The sequence below is a fragment of the Lissotriton helveticus genome, chromosome 2_1 (genome assembly GCF_964261635.1).
Source record: "Lissotriton helveticus chromosome 2_1, aLisHel1.1, whole genome shotgun sequence".
Taxonomy (NCBI): Eukaryota; Metazoa; Chordata; class Amphibia; order Caudata; family Salamandridae; genus Lissotriton; species Lissotriton helveticus.
The window spans coordinates 1,594,406,060-1,594,424,641 of NC_136059.1; the positions used below are offsets into that span (position 1 = coordinate 1,594,406,060).

An 18,582-nucleotide genomic window follows, 5' to 3' on the forward strand; every position below is an offset into this window, starting at 1 on the left:
CAACTTATACCTCACAAATGTGTTAATCCACCATCAAAAGCATATGTTCAAGTTTTAAATTATCTTCTCGCTTGCAGTTAAAATGAAGGCCAGAGAACAAGAAAGATTTACTCCTCCTCTTGTTTCTAACATGCGTTGCAAACCGTTCATGCTTCAGACAAGCCTTGAATAATGCTTCCTGTATCCTTAGTTGCAGCAGTGCGCGTTCTAGCCTCCAAGTTGTTGCGTCAGCAAAATGCCTGCACACGTACATTCACTTGCTGGAATGCTGAACCACCTCGTTCATCGCAGAGTCGCATGGCCAGGATGCGTGTTCCGATACAAACACTTGACATAGATAGAGCTGTCAACATTTCAGTGCTTTGCCACATGTCACAAAGGACTCTGTGGCTCATCACTGCAGCGTTCAATCTGCGCATGCACCAACTTGCGCTCGGGGTATGGCTTCTATCGATGCATGGCAGCTCACGCAGCCGTTCCTAAACCCGCAACGGATCTCAGCCATTCAAATGCTGCACAAGCTCCTGACCAGTGAAGGTAAGGGGGCATGGCCTCATCCGACTTAAGCTGCACTTCCCACACACTTGGGGAAAACGCATGCCAACACACGCGGCTTTGTTTTAAATGCCGCACCACACTCACACTACCAACAGTCAGCGCAGTATACACTTAACACCCTGCTTCAATGCCAGCAATTAACCCTCTCTTGTACGTGCCTCACACAGCTGTTTGCACACCGCCTGTTACAAATGCACTGCTTTCAAAAGGTAAAAGTCAAATCTAGAAGTGTCACAAATCAAACACGCTCTGCTGGTCAATGTCTTGATGTTGCTGAAACTTCAGATCCTTGTTGCTCTACAAGCTGTAGATCAAACGCCCATACCAGTTGGTAATCAAACTGACTTTACTTTGGGTTGTCAAATGTTCCTTGCTGTACATTTTTTTCTCTTTTTTGGACACACGCTGACCATTTCCTCAGTATTTTTAGTCCATTAAGGCAGGTACACAAAATGTCTATGCACAGATGCACAGGTTATCTTCTAGGTCTTCAGGATGAAAACAGCGTACTGCTACTGCTGCATACTGCGCTGGCAGTAGGCTGTCTGTTGAAATAGACACCAGTGGGGCTACCAAGAGCATTTCCTCATTACAGGCTCTCATCTTAAGTCTTCAATTACTTTATCCTCTTGTCTTCATCCTACATTTTTCTTTTTTTCTAGTGACACTTCAGAGCTCTTGTGGTCCTGAATTAACTTTCCTTAATGCTCAAGTCTTCTCCGATCGTTGCCAGTGTTGAAGCGAAGTATGCCACGTACACAGGTCATGTAGGTAAAAGTTAAGGATTTATTCTTCAGGTTACAGCTTCAGTTTCAGGTTATAGGAAGATGGTAAGATCCATTTAATGCCCCACCAGGAGCAGCCTCCTTGCTGCTTAGCCCATACACTCCAACGGACTCTTCCACTTCAAGCACCAACACTCCGGTATTCTAATGACCTCACCACTGGCTGAGCAGCAAGGCATAAAACGACAATGGGAAGGATGCATTAATCCAACAAGTAGATTACAACACGTGTTTAAGATGGACAGTAACCTGGAACACATGACACAGGAAACCTGAGAACTTAACACACTCATCTGAAATTAATATTTATGGAAAGACACACGTTTTAAAACACGCCTCACTGCCTGGGCAAGTGGGAGGACAGTTCAATGTCCTGTTCAAAATCAATAGAAAAGTGTGGCGACTAAAGAAAACCCCTTCTCCCTCGCGGATGCTAAATCGGGCAATCTGCTTCTGTAAATATAGATAAATAAGTACAGTTGTATAGGACACTTCATGAGTTGTCATATCTCTGATTGCACATGTTAATTGGCACCAAATGCAAAATAACTCATTTCATTACTTTGGAAAAATGAAGGACTGTGTGTACCCACCAAGATTCAACCCTAAAATCACCTGGGTGATGACAGAATAGTCTGACATTTGATCTATGCAGTACTTTCCAGAGCTCATTGTAGGGTGTAATCAGTGATGATGAGAAGAACACGTTTTTATTACGTGCCAATGCCAAATGTACAAACATCTGTGAAATGCCATAGGTTGGTCCCACAACTAGTTTCAAAACAACCGAATGCCTGAAGAGGGCGCACACAAACATGCCAGTTACTAAAACGGGACTGACCAAAGCCAGTCTTTGTATGTTATGTTGTGTGTTCTCCTGAGGTGACTTTTTGATGAACAGTTATAGCTGTCTGTAGCCAGGCCTAAAGAGGGATGCGAACCTGAGCTGTTTCCAGATGACACGTTCTGTTATTATCATGACGGAAAATGCTAGACAATCGTAAAGGGACTTTCTTTCAGATAAGTGAAGTGTAGGCTGTCTTTAGCAACACATCACTGAAAAAAACACGTAAACAACCCTAAAAGGAAGCTGCTATGCAAAAGCAGATTTGTATTGAAAAATGAAAAGCTAAACTTCAGAGCAAGTCTAAAAAAAATAAACTTATCGGTCATGTAAAGATATTCAAATCCCAAGGGAAATTTAAAATTCTGAGAAACTGTAGCAATTCAAAACAGACTTATCTCCCAAAAACTAAATATTTAAAGCATAATCAAAACTCCAAACTCCAAATATAGACTAACGACAAACATGCTTAGCAGGTAGAAAAATGTTCAAAATAAATATGACGCTCTAGACTTCATAATAGTCGTGAAAGCAAACATCAGGGACCAGAGGTACTAAAATGTAGCATCGGGGTTGCATTACTTTTATGTTGCGGCACGAAGCATAATCCTTTCTGGCATTTACCATGCCACACAAGCTCGATTTGTGTGGCTTGCATGGTGTATTATGTATAAAGTAATGCAGACAGCGCAATGCGCTGCCTTTCATTACTTTTATTTGGGTAGGTGTTACATGGGCGTAATAGGCATCACCCATGTATTTACATGCAAACCCAGATTTACAGAGATTTGTAAAAGTAAGTTTGTGCCAAAATGGTGTGCCTACCAGACAGAGGCCTAACAAGAAGAAATAGTTTTATTGCTCCTTGTTACTTCCACTTTCCTTGTGTACTGCATTCTGCAGAACACATAGAAATAGGAATTAGGCCTCTAAATATTGCTTCTGTGCAGGAAGGTGTTCCTTCCTGCACACAAGCAATGCTGCCTGTAAAGCTGGCACACTAGCACTAAGGTGCAAGGGAGCCTGCACTGGCGCTCGGCAGCACGCAGTGTACCAGAGCAAGGAGAGAGCAGAAATGCTTCATATCTTGGTAAATAATGTTAATTTCTGCTCTCTTCCATTCACGCTTCACAGCGTAGCATGAGCCCTTGTATGACATGAAATACAAGTAAATGTGCCTCAGCATCAAATCTTTTTATGAGCCCCATAGCACTAATATGTTTAGGCAGTAATCCTTAGTCATAGACATCAAAAACAGGACTAATGTTGACTCGTATTCTAAACAATGTTAACTCACAAATAAATGATAAAATAATGAAGGGAACCCTCAAAATTGTCCAATTGACTTGAAAGGCTCAAAAACAGAGGACAATTCTGGACCTCCCAACAATCCTTTAGGGGATTTGTCTTTAGAAAGTTGAATAAAGCCTTTAGATTGGGTCCTGATATAAAAAAAAAAAACAGGCAGCGTATTCTACCATCTTGGTGTTAGAAGAATATACCCTTCTCAGCATGTGAGGCACAGGGCTTGCTTACTGCAAACAGGTAAGATCATTTTTAAGATGGGGACTTCCTCAGAGAAGGAGATCTTTAATATACAGCAAAATGTCCTCAAACATTTAGGATCATTTTTGCAGTACTTTAAAAACTTTAAAGAACTATGGGCCAGATGTAGGTAATTCCCATTTACCGACTCTTAAATACCGACTCATACCGAATCGGTATTTAAGAGTCGGTAAATAGGAAGGTGGCAGATGTAGGTAAAAAAATACCGATTCTGTAAGAGTCGGTATTTACCGATTCTGTAAATACCGAATCTGTATTTCCTATTGATTCTTATGGGCCTTAAAGCCCATAGGAATCAATGGGAAATACAGATTCGGTATTTACCGAATCGGTAAATACCGAATCCTGGCAGGGGGATTTTTTTTTGTGTGTCACATGGCATAGGTGTACATGCACAGATGTGCATGTACACTGGAATTTGGTATTTTACCACCCAATAGGATTGGGTGGTAAAATAAGAATTCCTAAGGGCCTGTGGCACTGCAAACTGTGCCACCTACATATGTATTTACAGAATCGGTATATTTACCGATTCGGTAAAATACCGAAGTGGTAAATTTACCGATTCGGTAAATATACCGATTCTGTAAATAACGACCCACCTACAACTCAAAAGTCAAATACCGGTCGCTAACGTCCGAAATCGGCCATTACTGACCGGTATTTGGCTACCTACATCTGGCCCTAAGAGACTTAGATTGGACATTGATAGCTTGAAATACTGATATTTTAAGTGCAGCAAATGTTTACTACTAAGAGGAGAAATTTTAGTACGGAGAAGTCACATCTCAAGACATTGGATCCTAAACACATGTATGACTAGGTTGAAACCGAGCAATCCTCAATAAAAAGCATGCCATCATTAATGACTTCAGATCTTTAGTGCCTGACAAGACTGTCTCAGAAAGCTGAGGTCTTAAGTGAAGAATATGACTAAATCAAAGAGGCAAAATCTAAAGTACACAAGCCAGCTTCTGTACACAATGCACCTGTGTCCGAGATTAGAGAAACAATCTAAAGGGCATTCCTGTCTTCAGTTGTGTGATGGCTTTGCTGCATGTCTAGCCTGACTTAATATATAGGCACTTATTACCTCCATCCACACATTACGTACAGGCTTCCAATTTCCAGAACATCATTCAAATCATCCCAAGCACTTCAAACATTTACCAGTGCATCACATAGATGCAAGTAATACAACTGAGTTGGACAAACTAAAGCAGACATAATTCTATTAGGATCTCCTCATTTTGCTTCTGTTAGGACTGAGGACACATCAAGTCATCAAGTGGCTCCAGGGGAATTGTTAGACCTGACATCATTGGCGTGAGTCTCCCTTCCACTTTTGACGGATTGCCTCCTCTGTTTTGACATATTTTTGCTGGTTGTAGGTTCTGGGCCCTGTGCCACTGCTAATCAGTGCCACAGTGCAAGTGCTCCCTATGTTAAATTGATATACTGATTGGATTCCATGATTGGCTTATTTGATCTACTGTCAGCCCCTAGTACAGTGCACCATGTGTACCCAGGGCTTGTAGAGCAAATGCTGCTGGTGGGCTTGCAGCACTGGTTGTGCCACCCACAGAAGCAGCTTGTAAAGTGTGCATTAGGCCTGCCATTGCTAGGCCTGTGTGTAGTCTGTGACTACCATGTCGACTTGGCCAAGTGCACCCACTTGCCAGTCCCTACACCTTCCCTTTGCTTCATATTAGACAACCCTATGGTAGGCCCAAGGGCAGGGTGCATTGTAAGTATAAGGTAGGACATGCTCTGATGTGTGTAACATGTTCTAGTAGTGAATTACAGCCATTTTTGTTTTTCACTATTGAAGGCTACCTGTTCTCATAGACTAGAATGGGCAGGGAAGATTGTTACATCCCTACAATCCTAACTGACTCAGGGAACATGGTAGAAATTCGAGTTTAGTATGCCTGAACTCAGAATAATATAATACACCTTTTAGTAAAGTTTATTTTAATATTCTGTGTTTGCAAATGCCACTTTTAGAAAGTAGGTATTTGCTTGCCTAACCATTTGAGCCCGCCTCTGCTGACTTGTGTATTCCTTGTCTGGGTTATTGTATGACAGGGCTGGGGAAATTCCAGGAGACAGTCTGGGACAGCCCAGTGGTGAATAGGGAGATTTACCTCCAAGTGGGAGGGGGAGAGTGCACCTGGGACCTGAATAGGGCTGGGCCTTCCCTCCACAATGCTGGCTCCACCCCTTGTGGCTTGTCTGATGTCTCTGCCCTGCACAATGAAAGGAGAAGGGGAATCTTGTCAACAGAGTGCTCCAGAGCTGCATCTTCCCTCCCCTGTGCTGGCTCCACCTCCTGTGGGGCGTCTGATGTTTCTGCCCTGCACAGTGAAAGGAAGAGAAGAGTCATGTAAACACAGTGCTCAGGAACTGGTTTGAACTAGGCAGAGGGCTCTCTGCCTTCAGAGAACAAAGGATTTTCTGGTATAAATATTGGGACCCAGTCCCACAGACTTTGGATCACTTCTGGAACAAGAAACCTTTCTACCAAGGAGAAGAACCAAGGAAGCTGCAGGAGTTTGGACTGTCCCTCTGCCAGTGTGCTGTTTGCTGGGTTGGCCTGCAGTGGTTGCTTCATTGCCAAGGGAAAGGAGAAGGAACTTTGTAAGGACTTTCATCTACAGAATATTCTCCAAGGGCTTGAACTGTGCTTGCCTCCTGCTGAAGTCTCAGGGCCAAATGACTTCACCTCCAGCTCCCTCCTGAATTTCCTTGCTGGGAATTCTGACTCCAGTCACTTGCGTGCCGCTGGGAGCTGGAAGCGCGACGCATCGAGAAGAAGCGTGTCGCCGCCGCAGCTGAAATCGTCGCAACGCCGGAGAAGCGAGAGTTTGTCGCATCTCCCTGGAAGCGTGTGTTCATCGAAGCTGTCTGCTGTCGCATCGCCGGAGAAGCACGACGCATCGAGAGAGCTGTCATTGCATCACCGGAGAAGCGCATCGCAGGGCCTGTCGCAGCTCCAAAGTACAGAGTCGTCGCAAGGCTGCCAGGGCATCATCGCATCATCATCGCATCGCCGCATCAAGGGCGCCATCTTCTCACATCGCAACTGGATCATCGCATCATCATCGCATCGCATCAAAGTGCCATCTTGCGCCCCGCAACAGGTCGAGAATCTACGCATCACCTCCGCACCGGTAAGGCTCATGACGAGTCCCCTACTCTGCGCAAGCATTGAGGAAGGACGCAACCATTCCCCCGGGTCACGGAACCGACGCATCTCCCCTTCTGCGAGCCTTTTGTTTACTTTGCGTGCCGCATCCAAGAACTTTGTTGAGAACTTTGTTGCATTTACCAACAACTTAAACTAAGAGACTTTTATCATCCTTTAAGTAACCTTTAGTATGGTATTGTGGATTTCTTTCGTTTGTGGTCTTGTGTTTAAGTCTATATAAAGAATACCTATTTTTATAAAACCTGTGTTGTGTCCATCTGTAGTGCTATCACTGTATTGCTGTGTATATTCACAAATGCATAACACACTACCTCTGAAATAAGCCTGTTTGCTCATGCCAAGCTACCAAGGGGGTGAGCAAGGGTTATTAAGGAGAGTAATCCCCTTGTCCTGACTTAGAAGTAAGGGTCCCTATTTTGACAACCGTGATAACCATTGCCAACTAGAGACCCCCAGATCTAACAGGAATGCACTAGAGCCTAGACCGCTACACCTAATTGTTATTCAGGAACAAAAGCAAGACACTCTCTCTCTCTCTCTGTCACCCTCTCTTGCTCTCTCTCGCTTTCTCTCTCTTTCCCCCCATCTCTCTCTGACTCTCTGGCACTCTTTGGCTTTCCCTTTGGTGCTCTGAAAGATATGAAATTGCTATACATTGGACAGAGAAAAAATATGCATGGTCTGCTTTCATAACAAGCAGACTGTTTTACTCCAAGCCACAACAAGCATGTCCCACAACGCACTCTACTGCAAAATAGTTGCCCTCTTAAATAATGGTTTATTTACACCACATACATATTAACTCCATGCAACACAACAACTACCATTATATTGCTTTGTCAATCCTGTCACAAACTTACATTAACATGTCATATCTGCACTACAATTTAAAGATGTTAACCACTTTCATAAGTTGAAGAATTGTTTTGGGATACAAAAAGCAATGTTCGCTTTTTGTAAATCACACCTGTTTAATCCAGACTTTTTTAATGGAGGAGTGCTGGTAGTCCCCCATTTTAAATATCTTCCCATTTAAAGCACTGTTGCAAGTACACCAAGTGCAGCCCATGTTTACATGGGATTGACCGAACATTGTGTTAGGCCACAAGGCTGACAACGTAATGCATCAGTATGAGAAACCAGGAACTGTTTGTAATGTCCTTCTATTTTTTGCCCCCATTTTGACTACTAGATGCTGGTTTTATGAGTCTGACTGCACCTTGGGCTCTGCTAACCAGACCCAGGGGCAGTGTTCTGATTAAAACTACCCGGTTATTAGGTATAATTACAATGGGTACTGACAAACTACTGATAAGTCCCTAGTATACGGTAGGGCATGTATGTCTAGAGGCGCAGTGGATTTAAAGCTCTTCCTGCTCTCATTTTAAAAGCCAGCTCAGCCCCGCAGGCTGCTAAATTATATGAAAATTCGACTTTTGAATTAAACTCACTTCCATAGTCTCAAACTACTGAATGTTTATGTATAAGTCAACCCTTAGTTTTTCCCTATGGCCACTAATGGTAGGGCACCTTGTAACTAAAGGATGGGACATTATAAAAGATGTTCAATATACCGTGGTGAGGGAAAAACTGTTAATTTTGTTTTTCTCCATTGTAGCGCAATGGCTACATAGGCTAACATGGAAGTCATTTACTAAAGTATAACTATTTATAGGAGTGGGCTGGAAATATAATTCAAAGACTTAAAAGAATCGTTATGATAAATCCAACAACTTGCCCGCGTTATATTTGTTATAACTGTTGCAGAAAAAAAGGAATAGAACTTTATTTTCTGTGAGCCAAAATCCCTCCCTCCAGCAGCCCTGTCCTGATTGGCCAGCCTCTATCAGGCTGAGCCAAGCTGTCTTAATGAGGTGTGACGAGCCTGACAAGAAACAAAGGATTTCCTGTGGGAAGAGAACTGCAAGCTGCAGAGCAAATAGGGGTGGAGTAGCCAAACTGGTCTTCAATTAGGGAATGACAGTTTAGGGGAGCACAGGCTCAACCCCACATCCTGCATGCTTAGCTACACCAGTGGGATGGCTTAGTCAGATCTCACCCTCCAGGAGAATGTTTCTCCATTTTTGATTTTGGAAAAATAGTGCTTTCTGGGTGAAGAATATGCCACACTCTGGAGGAAGTGGTCATACACCTGGGTGGCACCCTGCATCCTACTGCTCAGGGGTTCCCCCGTGCTTGACACCCAGGAACTCTGAATACACTTGGTAGAGCTCTGGGGAGGTAACAAGGACCCCCGAAAGGGATAAATTTCCTGGGTCAGGGTAAAGTAAACATAAATAAGGGTAAAAGCCCAGGCAAAGAAATTACACAGTCTGACAAAAACAGGTAAAAATACACACCATCTGGAGATAAGGACTCAAGAAAAATTTGTATGATAAATTGAAAAATTTAATTATATTGATTAAAACTTTTGATATAAACATATTCATTCAAAACACATGATTAAAATACATTGGTTAAAGAAACATTTCCTTTGTTATATAATTTTTAAAATCATACACTGTTACTATAAAGAATATACATAGATCACAGGATTATTGTCAACAAATGATAATGCCCAGAAATTGTGGAGGATGCTGATTCCTGTCGACGCGTTTCAACACGCCCTTTCGTGTCTTCCTCAGGACAATATCAGCAAAAATTCTAAGGTTTAAACAAAAAAGAGTCACTACATCTCCTTTAGTGTGTCACAATAGATACCTCATTGATCAATACAGTGGTGTAACCATCTGTCGTCAGACATAAAAAAAGATATATATACACACATATATACATAACATGATACATCGCTCATGGAATAATCTAAACATATATCTTCCTATATACATATATACATATATTTACAAAGGATTGTAACTAGGACATCCATATGCATAAGTGGATATCATATTTTCACTATCTGCATGACTAGATGGCTAGAAAAAGAGTAAAGAAAGAATGGTCAAAAAGAAAGAAAAAGATAAAGATAAGCATCATAGTCCGACCTTTCCTAGTGGCGTGAGAATACTTTTTATAGACGGCAAAAAATTATTATTGTTTCATTAAAACGATGTCAGGGAGGCCTGTCATATCGAACTGATATCTAAACCTGCTTACTGATCCCTTACTCATTCCTAACTTTTTAGTGAAGTCATTTTTTAAGATTCTGAGGAACAGACCACTATATTATTTAAACAAGCTACACTTCTTACCTTAGGTGGAACTGCAACTGCCTTAAAACAACAAGCCATAAATCGAAAGGCCATGAAGCTCATGAAGTTGTAGAGTTTGTTTTAAGTGCTGAAAAAATGGGTAACATAGAATAAACTGTGATTAAATAAAGTTTAAGAGTGAAATATTGCGTAAACTATCATGTTAGTCCACAGAGAAAAGATATTAGATATTAAGCGAATACCTATCAGATGCAATGTTTTGAAGGTACTCCAAGGTTCCTTAAGTCCGTGAAATCTGTGTGATTCTTAGTTATTATTTTATAAAATTGAATCTTATTCGATAAAAGCTGAAAAGACAAAAGTAGGTCTCGTTAGGACCACCTCTACAGAGATATGTCTTTACTCAGGCACGATCAGTCAGGTGTATATGTTATGCCCGGATTTGACAAGGAATTACCTGCGCTCATGTGTGCATACATTGAAGTTGCAGCGAGCAGTAAAAAATCGGCTACAGGTCCCGAATAAAGGAGATAAAGCAGGCACGGTCCTTTTCTTTTAGCCTAATAAATTAAATACATACAGACGGCTATTATTAGCAACCATCTCTGCTAATATCGATATTACAAATTATCGAAAACACACAGCGTTAGAAATACTTTTTTAACAAAACCGGAAACAGTGAAAGAGGAAATCCTTCCTTTCCAGCCGTTAGGGTTTGTTAGCGTTTTTCGATATGTAGATGATATTTAGGAAGCCGTTATGGATCGCCTAACATAAAATATATATATAAAGAATTATAAGAGGAAACACGGCACCGATTAAATAAGATGGCTTGGGCTGATTTTAAAAGGTAACACCCAAAATAAACAGTTGCCCCTTTGAAATGTACCGTTTTCGTGCTTGATAATGCCGCAGAGTAGCCGGGACCTGATTCAATCCGAAGGAATCGGGTGTTTGGTGCGCGGGCGCTTTTATACTCCCGCCTTCCCTAGAGTGTTCACAGGTGTGTTACCTCTTTCCCTTAAAGGGCTCAATACCCTTTTCTCTGCGTGAGGATGTGGTAGACAGAGAAAAGGGATATTTACTTTTTCTAACGTTGCTTGTCCTTCCTTTCTTTCGTGAAGCGTGATGGAACCATAGGCTCATGATGTTACAAGAGCACTGCGAGAGTATTATACATGTAGATAGGCGCTCCATTATGTCAATCAATAAAGAAAAGAAAGCAATATTTTTGTTGCTTTTCGATATAGTCAGTGTCAAGGTTTGTTAAAAAGCAGACAAATACTAATATGTTCATCTATTTTTGGCTATTATATATATACCTATAGCAGGTTTAGATATCAGTTCGATATGACAGGCCTCCCTGACATCGTTTTAATGAAACAATAATATTTTTTTGCCGTCTATAAAAAGTATTCTCACGCCACTAGGAAAGGTCGGACTATGATGCTTATCTTTATCTTTTTCTTTCTTTTTGACCATTCTTTCTTTACTCTTTTTCTAGCCATCTAGTCATGCAGATAGTGGAAATATGATATCCACTTATGCATATGGATGTCCTAGTTACAATCCTTTGTAAATATATGTATATATGTATATAGGAAGATATATGTTTAGATTATTCCATGAGCGATGTATCATGTTATGTATATATGTGTGTATATATATCTTTTTTTATGTCTGACGACAGATGGTTACACCACTGTATTGATCAATGAGGTATCTATTGTGACACACTAAAGGAGATGTAGTGACTCTTTTTTGTTTAAACCTTAGAATTTTTGCTGATAATGTCCTGAGGAACACACGAAAGGGCGTGTCGAAACGCGTCGACAGGAATCAGCATCCTCCACAATTTCTGGGCATTATCATTTGTTGACAATAATCCTGTGATCTATGTATATTCTTTATAGTAACAGTGTATGATTTTAAAAATTATATAACAAAGGAAATGTTTCTTTAACCAATTTATTTTAATCATGTGTTTTGAATGAATATGTTTATATCAAAAGTTTTTATCAATATAATTAAATTTTTCAATTTATCATACAAATTTTTCTTGAGTCCTTATCTCCAGATGGTGTGTATTTTGACCTGTTTTTGTCAGACTGTGTTATACACTTGGGAGAGCTGCCACGCAACTCAGATCCCTGCCTGCAACTACAAGATGGAGGATTGCCCTGCTGGAACCCTGGCCTACACCATAAGCATTGCACTCTGAATGACTGCACCTGCTGCACACTTTGGAAATACAGCCTTAAGGAATTTGCTTGCTTATGAAAGTGTAAGGAGTGGACTCCCTGTAAGCAACAGGTTAAAAGAGCCCCACTTGCATCATCTCCAACAAGAAGAACCCAAATGGACAGTGTCCAGTGGTCATTTACAGATATGGCCAAGTGCATTGTGGGAACCGTAGTCCCAACCTCCCAAGGACCAACTCAGAGCTTCTAGACACTTGGATTTCAGATTTCAATCTTAAACCTTTTCAATGTTATGAGACACTCATAATATGGATGTAGCCCAGCTATGAATGTGTTATGGGCTGATCATAGTTCTGAGTTGAAAAGAGAAAAACGACCTAGTTAAGGAAGATAGCCCTGCTATTGTTCAAGAGAAAGGCTCAACTTTAATGGCGTCATGAATAATAGAAACAATAGGGGAACGCCTGAGCCCTTCCAATCTCTGTTAAGCAGGCAAGAGCTGAAGTACATGCTTATTTATTCACCCGCCCCATCGTTCCCTTAGTCCTCAGTCTTCATGTTTAGCAAAGGAATAAGGACTGCTGATGTTGTACAAGCCAAGACGTTTACAACTGATGGTGAATTTCATAATCCAAGACAGGGAGAGAGTTTTAAGAAACAAACACACAAAGAGAGGTATATGGCATCTTGGGTTTTACAGAAAATTGTATGAAGGTTTCATTAGCCATAATGCAAATTGCTGAGAGGTGAGATTGCATCACAACGCTGAAAAAGCGGATGTGGTCACAAATGAGGCATTCAAGGATGGTATTAGAAGTAGATAAATAATGTGGTAGCCCATTTCCTTCAAGAACTCACAAATAAACTGTTGTGTCTCAAAGTATGCCTAGAAAAGAGAAGACCAAAGCTTTCACTATTTCTGAAAAAATATGATTTTTTTAAAGGATGAGTTGCATTTTTGGGGTTTAGGAGAACTGAGGTCACAAAGCAGGACCTTTCCATGAAAGATGCAACTTTGCAGCACTCAGAGCTTGCCTCGCTAGGTATACCTCTACCAAGTGGTTCAAGATAACTTCTAATGCAGTTACACAGTCTGATAGAGATGGTAAAAAGCTTTAATGGGGCCAAGCCACCATGCCTATCTCAGCCTGTAAGTGCCAAGACCCTTCTTCGGAGGCCGTTGAAGCTTACACCACACATTTCCCTTGCCATCGCTGCCAATAGCAGTACAAACACAACTACTAACAATCACATTTCTACAAGTGTGACAATTCAGACCATTGCAACCCACCCAAAGCTATAGGAATAGCATGGGAGGCAGGTAGTATTAATTTTCTGCATTTCTTTATTTCTAGTTTTTCTTTTCTAGTTGCTTTACGAATCATACACGCACCATCTCACTTGTTTCTCTGGTGGCTTGCCTTGCTGCTCAGCGAAGCTACCACAAAAGAGCAAAGGAGACCCTAGGGGGAAATCTTGGTTATCCTTGTGGGTAGCTTTGTTTTGGTAGTGGTTGCGCTCAGCTAAAGATCACTTGAAGACGGTACTTCTCTGCTCATTTCATGCTAATGGGATCAACCAGCAATTGATGTGGCTAGAAAACTCAGGGTTTCTTTGTACAATTCTAGGAGTTATTTACTTATTGAAATAGCTTGCAAGTTTATCAAATTGTATCCATTAGGTCCATTATGTACTTCACTGCGAGGCACTACATTTATTTAGGACTCTGACTTACTGGGTATGTGTTCAAATGCTTTATCTACACTTGTATTATATGTTTTATTCGAAGTTACACACATCATTTTAAATCATATATATGTTCTAGTTAATGTGTTGCATGGAATTATTTGTTTTCACAACTCATTGCCCTTATTTGTACTTGACAGTGCTGTTTGACTAAATCACACTGAAATGTATTTTACATTGATAACCTACTCTTAGCATCCCTTCCTGGGGATGCATTTAACGGCACAAACAAAGTGGAGTTATGTAGTTCTTTCTAGCAGGTGGGGGGGGAGTTCAAGAGACACTTTCCTTGTTTAGAGCAATAACAGTATCTTGAGTCGGCCCGGTACTCAATGCATTCAATCATACAATGTATCTACACTAACCCTGTAGGCTCATTGGCACTTTGTTTTTACTTTAAGTATGTTCCGTGCACCCTCTCCCGAGACCTTTTTATAGTCAAAGCCAACTTAAATAGATAAATATACGCTTCTTTGAACCATAACTCTTCTCTCCTTTGCAATGCAATTATGAGACAAGGAATGAAAATTTTGAAAACGTACACAACTCCCAGTTTAAATGCTTCTATGATTCTGTTCATATAGTAATTTTATTTGGTACCCGCCTCCTTCATTGGGGAAACGCTAAATTGTAAATCATTGAAAAATATTAAAATCAGCATTGCCAAACATTTTATAATAAGTAGAAGGCTTTTAATCTCTCCAAATACTACTGTCATTTATTTGTATTACATCCTAATTCTGACGGCAGAACGCATTTGTGAAAGAAAGTTGCACTACTGCACACATACAATGTTATTACAAACGAGTAGGTCCGTCACTTTGTCACCTATTCCAAACATATGTCACTGCTGGGATTTATGGCTCCTTCTCTAAGCCATCTGTGTCTTCATCCATGGGAGTAGTGACCCCTTGCATAGATATCGGAGGCAGCAACAATCACACTTTTTTTAACCGTTTTTTTATAGAGCGAACTAGGCCCGAATCGGGTATCAGAGCGCTTTACATAGCACCAGTTGCGTTACATGAGGGCACATTCTAGCAGTGTTTGTTTGGTGTACTGATATCTTGTCTCAAAATACTGGTTGCAAACTGTGCACAGTATTTTTGCGAACAGTAAAAAGTATTAAGAACGGTTCTAGGTACTAATAGGCCGGTTCTCATAAATGTTAATGCTAGTGGGTCACAGCAGGATGTACCTCATGAATATTAATGAGCAATGTTGCAAATTGCGGCTCACTATGATTAGAGGTCATCACATCGATGGTGGCCTGTGGGGTCAACCACCCAATATGTCTGTGATCGCATTTCAATAAAGTTATCATATAATTTTAAATGCAGCCTGTTTTCCTTAACCCTTCTACTGCGCCCGCAATTTTGAGGAAGTGCGGCACTTCCGCAAAACGGGCGGGCCGCGTCGGCCATTGGCCGACGGCAGCACCAGCGAGGTAGCGTTGCTGTCAGCCAATGGCAGCATGGAAGGGGTTAAAAGAAACAGGGCTGCTTTCAAAAAGACAAGTTTACCTTTTCTTTACTTTGTTTAAGTTTGCTATAGGCCTCTGGACCACTTCCTGCTCCAAAACCAGGGCTCGAGTAGGGGTACCACATGGGTGGATGGCGTCCCCCCACTTATTTTAACTGGAGCTCAATAATTGGAGCAAATGGAGCCACACACTCACCCTTTGGCCTCTCTGGGATCGAGATCGGCGCTCATTCAGAACGCTGCTCACGTGATGGCCTCTCTGATGCAATTGATCTAAGTGGTGAACGAGGGGAGGCGATGAGTCTGATGGTGCAAGCCACCTTTCATGACGTCACTTTCAGTGGTGACGTCAGCATCCCCCCACTTCTTTTTTTAGGACTTGTGCCCTGTCCAAAACAAACTTTTGTTAACATTCACATTCTGGCCCTTCCCTTTAACGAATGGGTTACCACCCCAACTTGGGGGTTGGTAATTTTTTTTCAGTTTTACAGCTGCAATTTTGTTCCTAAACTGTTGATGCAAACGGATAGGAATCACTATTTGGAGGAGTCGCCTAGAACACGCCATGTTAGGAGTTGGTAAAAAGTTACTGCCTCTTAAAATGAGCTTGGTACATTGCTGAATTCAGTTTTTCGTTCGCACACTCCAAATCGGAGTGTTTTTCCAACCCAAAAAACTGCTTTGCACATCTACCTCTCAATGAGCTACTAACTCCAGACCCGGAACAAATTAAATCTCAATGGGGAAGAGTCATGGACACATGTCTTTTTTTTTATTGTGTGTTTTTTATGCCTGAACTACCCCCTGTTGGAAAAGAATAGGATGTTGTTAGCTAGCTCAGAGTTCCTGGATTTCAAATAGTAGCCCAGTCTAGGGTTCTGTGCTTATCTCGAGTACTTGTGACTTGCAATATCCGTACAATGTAGTTAGGGGTCCTTTATCTCATCTATGAAAAGCACTGAAATAGCAGTTAGGCATTGATATGATCAGACATATATGCATTCTGAAGATATATTTACCTCAATCCGTTTTAAGATGAAGGGGTTGTGGGGGGATTGTTATATTCATTTGTTCGTTATATATTATTTTGCATGGAGTATCTATCCGTTGCTTTCTTCTGTCACCTTATCTTTCTAATTATTACAGATCGTGGCGTCCAATTCCTTGCACCAGAATTGATAAACGACTTGCTTTATTTCCTGGTCATCATGTGGTTGCCTGCCCGCGTGTAGATGTGCACCCTCTAAAGTGTACGCAGGTTAACATGTTGCTGCTACATTTGCAAAAGCGTATTGCTAGCAATTTTCAGCGGTTATGTTTTCACTTTGTCTTGCAAATGATAACCTGCCATGCGGTGTCTTTTTCAAGGAAGAGCGTTTCCAGCAACTTTCCTTTCAAGGTATACACGTGTTCAGTAAAATTATCCCAGAGGAGTATGTACCTGGCTTCCCAGCGGGATTTCTTTCGAATTTTTTCTGCAACAGGTACGAAGGACAGAGGCACACAGCTTGTGTAACTCGAGCCGGAAGTCGGAATCCTCGGCTCTCTACGAATATCTGCTATTATTTATGCAACAAAAGACTGCACGCTCTGCTTTTTAACCTTAACCCTTCAAGCGTTTTGTTTACTTTGTCTCATTCCCTGCAGACGCAGGCCTCGTTAGACAGAGGCACGAGCTCTGAAGCGAGGCAAGTTGAGCTGAGCCATCGTATTGTACGGGCACCGCACGCAGTTCACAAATATTGATGAAAAATCCCCTGAGGGTTTTTTCTGTTAAAAAATACTATTAACATTAAAACAAAAAATGTCTAGTTAGCTTTATGGCAATAAGCACCAGCAACCAACCTCAATAAACCATGCCGTACAGGAGCGCGACGTAAGCACAGAACACACTTCTCGAAAGGACAGAGGTAATGTGACGCAGTACCGTGCGTACAGACGTAAACGAGGAGAGATGCTCCAGGTTGCGTCAGGGTCGCCTTGAGTTGCTGCTAGCCGTCTCCGGTCTTACCTTGGTCATGGGTCCCGCTGGTGCTGGATACCGGTCGCTGTCAGTGCCCTGGGCAGGTTGAGCACCTCCACCTGTCCTCGCTCTCACTGGCAGTGTATCCTCTCGGCACACCTGTTAATAGATTGCAGTCCAGGTGCGTGTTGTCGTGGCGACAGTGTCGTGCACACACCTGCTCATATAACTTGCATAAGAGTACCTCGCTGGGAGCAGCTGAGTGTCAGATTCCACGCCTCACTCCCTTTAGGGGTCTATAAGGGTCAAATATTTAGCATTGCCATCTGCTCAAAGGCTTTGCCCAACAGAATCAGGAAACTTAAATGAGTCGGAAGAAACATTAGTATGTTGTAGGACGCTCTAAATAAATACCTTGGTGATTTTTTTTTAATTATCTGCTCGAATGCAGGGCATCAACTGGAGTACTGTAGTATTAGTATACATGCGTGTAGTACTGAACATTTTACCACGTTACTGAAAATAGAGTGATAGGGTAACACCACATTCCAAACAGGGTAAAGCTACATAACTGCACGGAAAATGTGGCATGTAACCAACAGGCTAGCGGCAACTCTGGACATAAATGCAGAAACTTGTTCGTTAATTGTATTACTGCAAGTTATTCTTCATATATTGTCCCAAATCTACAGCACTCAATGCAGCTTTCAATTCTAGCCACACAATAATGGCTTTAGATACTACCTCAAATTTGTAACAGCAGTATAAAATAGAGCCCAGCATTTAGAGAATGCTGGAAAATACGACGATAATGTCAAACACCAAAAATACAATTATCACAAAACATAATCACCATAGGCATAGGTTTTCTGTTTACAATAAGAAATAATTATAAGCATTGTTAGATCTGGTGGTCTCTAGTTGGCAATGGTTATCACCTTTGTCCAAATAGGGACCCTTACATTCTAAGTCAGGATAAGGGGATTACACTCCTTAATAACCCCTGCTCACCCCCATGGTAGCTTGGCACGAGCAGACAGGCTTATCTCAGAG

At 41.5% G+C, this 18,582-nt stretch overlaps 1 protein-coding gene across 3 annotated transcripts in view; it reads right to left on the minus strand.

The window, feature by feature from the left end:
- The window catches only part of LOC144818798 (phospholipid-transporting ATPase ABCA1-like), a 3,252,877-nt gene extending 3,235,200 nt beyond the window's left edge, over nt 1–17,677 (minus strand). For 2 of the 3 annotated variants that reach the window (XM_078676562.1, XM_078676560.1), the window contains exon 1: nt 17,578–17,677. The gene's annotated coding sequence lies outside the window, so the exon portion shown is untranslated. The remainder of the gene's footprint in view (nt 1–17,577) is intronic. The other variant, XM_078676561.1, reaches the window with a different exon arrangement.
- Nucleotides 17,678–18,582: the final 905 nt, after the last annotated feature.